Source organism: Rutidosis leptorrhynchoides, chromosome 3 (assembly GCF_046630445.1).
Source record: "Rutidosis leptorrhynchoides isolate AG116_Rl617_1_P2 chromosome 3, CSIRO_AGI_Rlap_v1, whole genome shotgun sequence".
Taxonomy (NCBI): Eukaryota; Viridiplantae; Streptophyta; class Magnoliopsida; order Asterales; family Asteraceae; genus Rutidosis; species Rutidosis leptorrhynchoides.
In genome coordinates, this window is record NC_092335.1 from 608,532,438 (window position 1) to 608,545,036 (window position 12,599).

Consider the following 12,599-nt stretch of genomic DNA (forward strand, 5'->3'; position numbering starts at 1 on the left):
CCAAACTTTGAACCAACGTAAAATCGCGACTGTCGAAGTTCGTTGAAATACCCGAGGGAGTACCTTCACTTATTCGTAGAACCGACAACGCAAGATCTCGAGGAAGAAACAACGACTACTACTTCCAACTAAATTTCGGGACGAAATTTCTTTTAAGGTGTAGGTAATGTAACATCCCGCATTTTTCCGTTAAATTTATTTTTAACACTATTTTTTTTATAAAATCTTTCGTTATTTAAATTCGTAGTTTCCGTTGACCAACGTTCTTAATTTTTTTCCCGTTATTTAATTATAACATCACTCGTTTACTCGAGCATTTTTAAAATATTCGTTTGGTTAATTCCCGCACCCGCTTTGAAACTTGAGGGACCGAGGTTGCCAAGTGGGCAAACTAGTTGACTAGGTCAACTAGTCAACCCACCTTATCCATCCATTCATTTCACCTCCCACCTTCTCCTTCTTTTCTCTCTACTTCCCTTTCATGAACTCAAACACCCATCCTCACAAATTCATCATCTAAATCCGATTGGAGAAGCAAACATCAAAACAAATTATTTTTTCGTGATCCTCTCTTCATCCTCTTCGATTTGGTACCAATTTCATAGCTTGGGGTAAAGTTTCTAAAAACTCTAGATTTCTCTAAATTCGTGTTTTTGACTTGAAATGGTGTTAGTTAGTGTCTATGGCTCGTGTATAACATGAAAATATGATTTATTTGCTCGATTTGTTGTTTTGAAGTAACTAGCATGAACTTGAAAATGGGTGTGCTTAATCTTTAATTTTAGATGAGTTAATGTTGTTAAATTGTTAAAGTTCATGTTTTAATTGTGTTACTAGTATCACTAGCTTCGTTTTGATGCATAGGTTGACTAAGAAAACTTCAAAAACATAAATATTGATTTTTGTGGATTTTGGTTAGGGTTTGATAGACTTAAAACGAACTTTTTGATGCTTGAATGCCATGAAATGTTATTTGTAAGTGTTTAGTTGTAATGCACGTTTCATTACCTTCAAAACGGCATATCATATGTGTGAATTGGATTCCCGAAACTTAAAATGCATTTGATGAACTTGAACTTTGAAAATAAACCTTTATTGATCAATTGACGAGTTTTCGGTTATTGTAATTGATGTTTTTGCTTGGTGAAAAGTAGTTAGTTGTATTCCTTGTCAAAATACCTTTCCAACGATATAAGATACTTGTTTTGGATGTTTACGGTTTAGGATTTATGGGTATTTGAAGTTGGATTCGTGCTTGAGTGTGAAAACTGCCAGAATTCTCTGCACAGGTAATGGCGCGGCGCGCCATATACCCGCGCGGCGCGCCAAAGTGGTCTGTCTAACTTTGTCGATTTTTGAATAATGTTTGCTATGCTACACACCCCCGATCAACATGAAACTTGGACAACATGCTCATATATGATTTCTAAGCTCATGAAAATAGTTCGGGACCCGACCCGACCCCATTGACTTTTTCATTGACTTTGACCAAGTTTGACTTTTAGTCAAACTTAACAAAACACTTATGCAATCGTTCTAATCTTATTTTATACTTGATTCTTGCATGAAACTTGACAACGTGATTCACTTGCTATACTATTCGAGTCGTAACGAGCCATAGGACTAATTGAACACATTTCACCCGACCTTGTGTCGTAACCGGTTAATTGATACAACTTATTTTTTTAGGTCAAGGCTAAGCAACTTTCATGCACACGTTTACTTTGTGAAGTACATTTATACTCGTGCACTCGAGGTGAGATCATAGTCCCACCTTTTCAACAAATTTTTATACTTTTAAATTGTGGGCTGAGAAACATATACTTTGTTACATTTTGTACTACTTACTTTTATACTTTGAACACAAGTACAAGGAAAACAAACATTCCACAGCGAGTTAGAACAAAAATCCTCAATTCGATTATCATTAGTTACACTTGCAGGGTGTAAGCGAGAACTTATATTGTGTGGCCATACGGGTTTGACAAACCCTCATTACAGACGGTTCGCTACCGTCTACGGATGAAATATATTTTCGAGAAACAGTGTATGTTCTAACACTATTGTGATGGGGTTCTATGGAAGGAAACGTTAAGTCTTGATAATTGGGTGCTCGCGAACAATACTTTTGGAATGCAAACGATTTTGATAATCAACGTTATGGGAATACTAAATCTTGTGGTTCAAAAACAACGTTTATTACAAATACCTATGATTTCACCAACGTTTTTCATTGACAGTTTCTATATGTTTCTCAGGTTCATACATGGCTATTTGATACATGCTTCCGCGTACACTCATACTTTCTTGGGGTCAAGCATACATGCATACACTCTGATTTCTTGCTTGGAGTCAAGCATACATACATGCATACAAGAAATCAGAGTGTATGCATGTATGCTTGACCCCAAGCAAGTATGAGTGTACGCGGAAGCATGTATCAAATAGCCATGTATGAACCTGAGAAACATATAGAAACTGTCAACGAAAAACGTTGGTGAAATCATAGGTATTTGTAATAAACGTTGTTTTTGAACCACAAGATTTAGTATTCCCATAATGTTGATTATCAAAATCGTTTGCATTCCAAAAGTATTGTTCGCGAGCACCCAATTATCAAGACTTAACGTTTCCTTCCATAGAACTCCATCACAATAGTGTTAGAACATACACTGTTTCTCGAAAATATATTTCATCCATAGACGGTAGGGAACCGTCCGTAATGAGGGTTTGTCAAACTCGTATGGCCACACAATATAAGTTCTCGCTTACACCCTGCAAGTGTAACTAATGATAATCGAATTGAGGATTTTTGTTCTAACTCGCTGTGGAATGTTTGTTTTCCTTGTACTTGTGTTCAAAGTATAAAAGTAAGTAGTACAAAATGTAACAAAGTATATGTTTCTCAGCCCACAATTTAAAAGTATAAAAAGTTGTTGAAAAGGTGGGACTATGATCTCACCTCGAGTGCACGAGTATAAATGTACTTCACAAAGTAAACGTGTGCATGAAAGTTGCTTAGCCTTGACCTAAACAAATAAGTTGTATCAATTAACCGGTTACGACACAAGGTCGGGTGAAATGTGTTCAATTAGTCCTATGGCTAGTTACGACTCGAATAGTATAGCAAGTGAATCACGTTGTCAAGTTTCATGCAAGAATCAAGTATAAAATAAGATTAGAACGATTGCATAAGTGTTTTGTTAAGTTTGACTAAAAGTCAAACTTGGTCAAAATCAATGAAAAAGTCAATGGGGTCGGGTCGGGTCCCGAACTATTTTCATGAGCTTAGAAATCATATATGAGCATGTTGTCCAAGTTTCATGTTGATCGGGGGTGTGTAGCATAGCAAACATTATTCAAAAATCGACAAAGTTGGACAGACCACTTTGGCGCGCCGCGCGGGTATATGGCGCGCCGCGCCATTACCTGTGCAGAGAATTCTGGCAGTTTTCACACTCAAGCACGAATCCAACTTCAAATACCCATAAATCCTAAACCGTAAACATCCAAAACAAGTATCTTATATCGTTGGAAAGGTATTTTGACAAGGAATACAACTAACTACTTTTCACCAAGCAAAAACATCAATTAAAATAACCAAAAACTCGTCAATTGATCAATAAAGGTTTATTTTCAAAGTTCAAGTTCATCAAATGCATTTTAAGTTTCGGGAATCCAATTCACACATATGATATGCCGTTTTGAAGGTAATGAAACGTGCATTACAACTAAACACTTACAAATAACATTTCATGGCATTCAAGCATCAAAAAGTTCGTTTTAAGTCTATCAAACCCTAACCAAAATCCACAAAAATCAATATTCATGTTTCAGAAGTTTTCTTAGTCAACCTATGCATCAAAACGAAGCTAGTGATACTAGTAACACAATTAAAACATGAACTTTAACAATTTAACAACATTAACTCATCTAAAATTAAAGATTAAGCACACCCATTTTCAAGTTCATGCTAGTTACTTCAAAACAACAAATCGAGCAAATAAATCATATTTTCATGTTATACACGAGCCATAGACACTAACTAACACCATTTCAAGTCAAAAACACGAATTTAGAGAAATCTAGAGTTTTTAGAAACTTTACCCCAAGCTATAAAATTGGTACCAAATCGAAGAGGATGAAGAGAGGATCACGAAAAAGTAATTTGTTTTGATGTTTGCTTCTCCAATCGGATTTAGATGATGAATTTGTGAGGATGGGTGTTTGTGTTCATGAAAGGGAAGTAGAGAGAAAAGAGGGAGAAGGTGGGAGGTGAAATGAATGGATGGATAAGGTGGGTTGACTAGTTGACCTAGTCAACTAGTTTGCCCACTTGGCAACCTCGGTCCCTCAAGTTTCAAAGCGGGTGCGGGAATTAACCAAACGAATATTTTAAAAATGCTCGAGTAAATGAGTGATGTTATAATTAAATAACGGGAAAAAAATTAAGAACGTTGGTCAACGGAAACTACGAATTTAAATAACGAAAGATTTTATTAAAAAAAATAGTGTTAAAAATAAATTTAACGGAAAAACGCGGGATGTTACACCTCCTCACGTCGGAGTAGATGAAGGGTCCATGTATGTTGCCACGTCAGCAGACCTAGGCGACAATTTTTTTTCCAAGGCAAATGTTAACTAGCCCGACTTTAATGTAGACCCCTCGTTTTCCAATAAAAGCCACCACAATACCGAGGAAATCTTTGAAAATATAGTTAATGTAAACCCTTCCCAAGTTAACGAATTCCTAGTAACCAACCCATCTCCCATTGGATCACAATCAATTCCGGACACTTTTAGCCCAATAGAGATCCCCCCAAACCCATCTCATGAAGCCTGCCCTTCCCCCTCAACCCACTCACATGAAGCCCACTGCCAAACCAGTCCCCGTTTTTCAAAGCCCTTAAACCTACCCACTAATAACTATAACCAACCCATCAACTTACCAGACCCTCCAGACGAAAATTTAGGACTTTCAAATCCTTGTTTCACGCTGAATGAATTGGAAATCATACCACTGCCTCACATCAATTAATCATAGAACCATTCACCTTTAATGCAAAGAATTCTGTTGATAAAAAATCAGGACAAACCGCCATTCCCACTTCCAATCCCAACAAAAAACGCAAACTCTCAAGCAAATGCCCCTCCAAATCAATTTGGACAAATATCCGTAGATGGAACACATCCTCCAAAATATTAAGGGCCAAAAGTCAAGCCAGGATCATCAAAAAGAAACGTGTTACCAGAATCGCAAAGCCTAACTCAAAGAGTCGCTCTTCCAAATCAAAAGACACGCAATCCCTCTCAAGCAACTCGCTAAATTCTGAACAAATGGGCCTGAACCTAGGATTTTGAAGAAAAAGCATACTGTCCTTGCTTAATCACAAGTTTTTTTTACATCGAGTTTTTTATTATCTTTAAGTATTTACCATGAAGATACTATCTTTAAACATTAGAGGATTAGGGTTGGATGATAAAAAAAATTTAACTGGTTTAAAAAAGTTTGTTTTCATCAAAAACCAAACATAATCGCTTTACAAGAAACGAAAGCCGAAAAGATTTCTGAACAATGGATTGAAAAAATTTGGGGAAGTTGCGATTATAAATATGCTTTTAAAAAATCAAAGGGCAATTCGGGCGGGATTTTAACGGTGTGGGACCCTAATATTTTTGTTACTAACCGTGTTGTTGAACGAGATTCCTTTATTGCGATAAAAGGATATTGGAAAGATGTAGGTACGGAGCTCATTCTTGTAAATACATACGGACCTCAAAATGACACCGAAAAAAGCAAATGTGGTCCGACCTAACCGATATTTTGAGATATCCCGACGCAATGTGGGCCATTTTCGGAGACTTTAATGAAGTTAGATTTATCTCCGAAAGAAAAAATACCGAATTTTGTGAAAGACGGTCAAAGCTTTTCAACGAGTTCATCAAAGATAATTCCCTTCATGATCTACCATTAGGGGGAAGAATCTATACCCGAATTAGTGACAATGGTAGAAAGTTTAGCAAGCTCGACCGTTTCTTAGTTTCCGAAAATTTCTTACAACAATGGACGAACGCAAACGTATTGGTACTTGATAAGAAACATACGGATCATTGCCCCCTAATTTTAAAGGACGGAGATATTGACTTCGGGCCAAAACCGGTTAAAGTGTTCGATGAATGGTTGAAACATAAAGAATCACATAACATCATTAGTTCGGCATGGAATGTCCAAGTTAATAGTAACAGACCCGACATCATCTTTCGAGAAAAATTGAAAAAAGTGAAACAAGAACTAAAGAAATGGTACTGCACCTCACACGGGAAACTGAAAGCTGAAATTGACGAATTATCGAAAACTGTGGATGATTGGGAAAGTAAAGCCGAAGTTTGTGATCTCAGTGAAGAACAACATCAGACTTGGGCAAAAGACCGAGAACTATTATTCCAAAAAGAAAAAAATCAAGTGGAGATGCTAAAGCAAAAAGCTAGATATAAATGGGCACTCTAAGGAGACGAAAACAGCAAATTCTTCCACTCATATATCCGCCGAAGACATCAGAAAAACAACATCCATGGAATCAATGCAGCAGGTATATGGACTTCGGACCCTCAAAAAATAAAAACTGAAGCTTTTAATTTTTTTTCAGGGGCTTTTCGAGAATAATAATTCGGAAGGATGGGTGCTTAATGACTGGAACGGTTCGAAATTGGAAACTCATATGGCCGATGCATTAGAAGCCCCTTTTTCAGAAAGTGAAGTGATTGAAGCAATCAAAGGGTGTGGTAAAAATAAGGCACCAGGACCCGATGGTTTTAACATCAAGTTCTATTCGAAATTCTGGGACATCATAAAAAGCGATCTTATAGCAGCAATCAATTGGTTTTGGGAAACAGGCCAAATCTCAAATGGGTGTAATGCTTCATTCATCACCCTCATTCCTAAGGTCAAAGATCCACTTAACTTCTCAAATTATCGCCCAATTAGCCTCATCGGTAGCTATTATAAAATTCTTTCAAAAATGCTTTCAAATAGAATCAGAAAAATAATCCCGAGGCTAATTGGCGACGAGCAAAGCGTCTTTATTTCAATAGATATATTTTAGATGGTGTGCTTATTGCTCTTGAATCTATTGATGATCTCAAATCTAGAAATCAAAAAAGTTTTATTTTTAAAGTAGATTTCGAAAAAGCTTTTGATTGTCTAGATTGGGACTTCCTTAGTTCAATAATGAGATCCATGGGGTTTGGTTACAATTGGGTAAAATGGATTAAATCATGCTTAACTTCGACCTCAATTTCGATTTTAATTAACCGGTCACCAACCGAACAATTTTTCCCCAAAAGAGGTGTAAGGCAAGGAGACTCGCTATCTCTTTTCCTTTTCATCATAGCGGGAGAAGGCTTAAACCATATTTTAAAAGTTGCTACCGAAAAGAATTTGATAAATGGTGTCAAAATTGGAAACGATAAAGTTGTCATCTCCCACCTTCAATACGCGGACGACATGATTATTTTTGGTAATTGGAATAAGGTTGAAGTTAGAAATATTTTGAAAATCTTAAAATGTTTTGAGGAGCTTTCGGGACTTAAAATTAATGTTTCCAAAAGTTGTGTTTATAGAATTGGCACTTCAAATATTTAACTAAATAATTTAGCCTTATGGTTCGGTTGTAAAGTGGGCTCCTTTCCCTTTAATTATCTAGGATTACCAATAGGTGCTAATTTAAAACGACATAATAATTGGGTACCTATTTTTTATAAGTTTAAAAAATGACTTGCCGATTGGAAAGCAAAAACCATTTCTTACGGGGGTAGATTAACCCTCATCAAAGCGGTTTTAAGTAGCCTCCCACAATACTACTTCTCCCTCTTTAAGGCACAGTTGAGCGTTATAAAAGAACTTGAAGGTTTGCAGCGTGGTTTTTTTTTTGGGCGGGTCTAGTGATGAAAGAAAAATGGCTTGGGTCAAATGGAGTCAAATACTTTTGCCACTTGAATTCGGTGGGCTAAATGTTAGTTCTTTAAAATTAAAAAATCTCTCGCTTTTAACCAAATGGTGGTGGAGATTTCTATCCAATGAAAACTCCTTTTGGGTTTGCGTAATTAAAAGCATTTACGGGGAAAATGGCGGTTTGGGTTGTTTCACTAATAGTGACAAACTCAAATTAAAAAAGCTCTCGGGTCGTACTTGGTTCAATATCATCAACATCGAACAATCCCTAATCAAGTTAGGGTGTAATATTTCTAACTCGTTTGTTAAGGATGTAGGTTCGGGCCGTGATACTTATTTTTGGCATGATAAATGGATCGGAGAAACTCCTCTATGTGACAGGTTTCCAAGGTTGTACAGATTAGAGATTGACAAGACTGCTACTGTTGAAAACCGAATCATTAAAGTTCCAGTCCCCCCTGCAGTTCCATACGCTAACGTCACTCTTTCTGCTGTTGAAACTGTTTTCGCTGCTGCTCCAAATTTAGAAGCTACTGATGTCCCCGCTTCTGACAATTCTACTGAAATTATTTCAACAGATTCGGGTATGTTATTAAGTCTTAATTGGGCCTGGAGTGTACAACCCAAATGGCGGGCCGAAGATGATCTTGTTGCTCTTATTAATTTAATCAAACAACATACTTTCTCGAGCAATATCAACCCATCTTGGATTTGGAAACATAATGATAGTGGCATTTGTACGACTGATTCGTGTATCCAACTCCTAAATTTGCTCTCAATTACCCCTCATCTCCCCGTGGACCCCACTGTCCAAAATCCTTTCGTTCCGTAAAAAATCGAGATTTTCATATGGAGAGCGAAATTAAACAAACTTCCCGTGAGAGTTGAACTCGATAAAAAAGGAATAGACTTACATTCTACAAGGTGCCCGATGTGCGACGCAGACATTGAAACTCTCTTTCACACCCTTGTAATGTGTAACAATTCTCTTGATGTTTGGAATGGCATTCGAAAATGGTGGAACTTCAATAATTTAAACTTTTCATGTCTTCGGGATCTTGAAGCATGCCAAAACAATCAATTATTCTCCACTTTAGGAAAGACAATTTGGCAAGCAATCGTATGGACCACATGCTATTGTATTTGGCTTCACCGAAACGATCGAGTATTTGGAAAAAATATCTCTAGCGCTTCAAAGATTGTTTCTGGCATTCAAACAAGAAGTTTTGAATGGATTAATAGCCGATGGAAGAAAGGTAATTTGGATTGGCAAAAATGGTCTACAAATCCGAGATACTATGATGGGCTTCTCACAAAAGAAGGAATAGGTTAAGGGCAGGTTTTTTATGCCGGAATCTCTCGATCTCTTATTGGTTCGGGGCTAAGTGGGGCGTGGCCTGGATGCTTTGTCGCTGGCTTGGCACAGTACTGTATTCAGTCTATTCCCCGGCTTGTTTTACACAAGTTGTCCCCGTTTCATGCTAGAGATAGGGACACGATGGCTTTTTCCTGCAAAATAATAAACACACTTAACCCTTCCCTCTTGTATAGCTATAGTTTCGAGTTTTTCTCCTTCGTGTGTTTCTTTGTATGGTTTTAGCTCATCGAGTTTATTTATTTCTCTTTTCATTTAGCTGATCATTGTATATGAACCACAAGTTGTATTCTTATTTTTTTAATAAAAGTTTGCTGGCCTTTCAAAAAAAAAATGAAGTCATGGGTTATAGCTATGAAGGTTATGTGTATTGCTTGGAGGTTATGACCATGAGTCAAAGGTCAAACCTAGTGTTTATCATCTTCGTTGTGTCTACGTACTTTCCTGCAATATTGAATTACAATATTGATATGTGAGCATTCATATCTTATCTTTTATATATTTAATAGTGTATCCATGTCTAGTGCTCGAGTATATATGTTTATGCACGCTTGTATGCTTTAATTTTGTCGTTAGATAGTTTATGATGAATCACGAATTTAATACATATACTACTGATAAAAAGTATATGATATGCATGTTATTGGAAAGCTGGCGAAAAATCAATAACTTTTCATTTAGAAATCGCGTAATTTCGATGAACGAATTAAAAGATATGATCAATTGAATTATGATTGACGTTAATTGAAATTGCTTTTGAATCTGCAATTAAGATTTAAACAACTTATTTATGAGATTGATAAAGTGGATTTTTAAATATTACCAGCCGAGTAAATAAATCCTTATATAAGGCACGTCTCGTTTTGTTGAACAATTGTCAAAATTGACTGTTTTATCATATTTTAAAGCCTTATAAAAACTATAGTCTAATTTTACAAGAATTGAGAAACTATGTGAAATGTTAAAATATTTCGATTGCCATGATCATTCAACTATAGTATTGAGTCAGATTGACTTTTTGAAATGACTTTTGTTAACTTTTGTATGTCCATCTCGAGCATTAGGATTGTGATACACTATGACCTGACCTAGCTTGTTAGATATGTATTGACCAACATATGTTCTCTAGGTTGAGATCTACGGTTATTTTGCATTCCCAATTTCGGTCACATTTCGGTGAATGACCTTATGTGCTGCTAAGGTGAGTTTCATTTGCTCCCTTTTTAATTGCTTTTGAAATCTATATTTTTGGGCTGAGAATACATGCACTTTATTTTAAACGCAATGGATACAAGTACATACTAAATTCTACACCGAGTTTGAACTGAAAATCCCTTAGCTTTAGTAACTAGTAACTGCCGGTTATAAGAACTGGTGGGCGCGAGTAGTTATATATGGATCCATAGGGCTTGACATCCCCGTCTGTTCCAGGTATAGAAACCCTAGCATGAACTATAAAACAGACGTATGCTATTTGAGTTTAGTACACATTGGATTGCGTGTATTATTCATGTTGGTTGCATGTATGTTAAAATAGGAGTATTTATTATAACGTTAAAGCTTAGTTACCAGGGTGCTCTATCTTGTAGAATATTTTGATAAACGTTTCTGGAAGAAACAACTGAAATCTTATGATCCACCTTTATATACGGATTATGCGCAACATTAAAACTATGAACTCACCAACCTTTGTGTTGACACTTGAAAGCATGTTTATTCTTAGGTTCCTAGAAGTCTTCCGCTGTTTGCTTATATGTGATACAAGCTATGTGCATGGAGTCATACATGCTTTATTCGAGAAAACGTTGCATTCACAAAATCATCACCATGTATCTTATTTTGACTGCATTATCAACAGATGTAGTATTGTAAACTATTAATTACGGTGATTGTCTATATGTAGAAATCATCAAACGTCAAAAACCTTGGAATTTGATATTCAATTATGGTGTGCCTTTTCAAATGAATGCAATGTTTACAAAACGTATCATGTAGAGGTTAGTACCTCACTGTGAAATCGATGAATGATGTATTCGTCCAAATGGATTTGGAGGGATCGTCACAGGGCTGGTTCTCTTTTCGCGACAATGTCCGCTTTACTGGTGAACCACTAGAGGAAAGTCCACTGGACTGGAAAGAATGCTACTTCTTCGTGGATGATACCTTCATTCCTCTAGAGTTTTTGAATGTGGGCTCCTGGCAATATGGTTTTGACGGGAGCTTAAATACAGCGCCAACTTTAAGTTCAAGCGAAAAGTCGATGTTGGACAAGTGCAAGGGTCGCGCGCTTCCCTAACGTGCGTATAGCAACAACATGTTGTATGCTGGGGGAATATCCAAGCATTAGCCAGATTCCAACTACTAACCTCACTTTAGTCGCCATTTGCAAGGTATGCAGAACTTTTGACTTTCTTTTCTTTTTCTCCTTCCTTAACGTCTTTATCTTTTGTTGATAGCAATTCCCTTCTCCGAGTACCTTGAATTCTCTTCTTCCGCATCTGTGGTGGTGGATCGTATGCCTTTGGGGAAAGGCTTTTCGGCTAGGCGCCCTGTTACCGCAACCTCTGCTTCTGGTTCTTCGCGTAGGAAGAAGAAAAAGAAGGTTGCGGCGCAATATGCTGATTTACCCAAGCGATGTCCCCGTGGGAAACTTGTTCCGTCACATAGTGACACTCCTGCTCCAAAGAAGCGCAAAAGACTGACCGCTTCTTCTTCATTAAAGCACACTCGTACTGGTATGATCCGCGTTTCTTTTGTTACTTACTTTGCTTATGCGTTGACGTCACTCATCATCATTATTCCTACCCAGATGACGGGCGCGAGCGTAGTGCAGAAGGGGGCGTGAACAAACCTCATCCGTCCCCCACTCAGGTTGATAGTGACTCCTCCATAGAAATACAACGCCCTAATTCGACGGGTTCTGCTAAAGGTAAGAATGTCCAGAGCCCCGGGCCGAGCAGTGGGTCTTCTGGCGACGAAATGTCTATAATGAGGGACACCATAATGAGCCTTTGTGGTAGGCTTGACAATGCGCAACAGGCCAATAAAAAGATACAGGCACAACTAGATTGTGCTAACCGCCAGAATAGAAACCATGAGGAAACTATTCGTGCGCTTAGGGTACAGTGCGCTGAATCAGAGCAGCGAGCGAAGTCGGCTGTTCAAGAGTTAGGGGTGTTAAAGGCAGGCCTTCCTCATATAGTGGATCACGCTTTGAATAGCGATGCTGTAAATGATCGCTACGAGGATGCCTTGAAAGCTATACAGGATGTT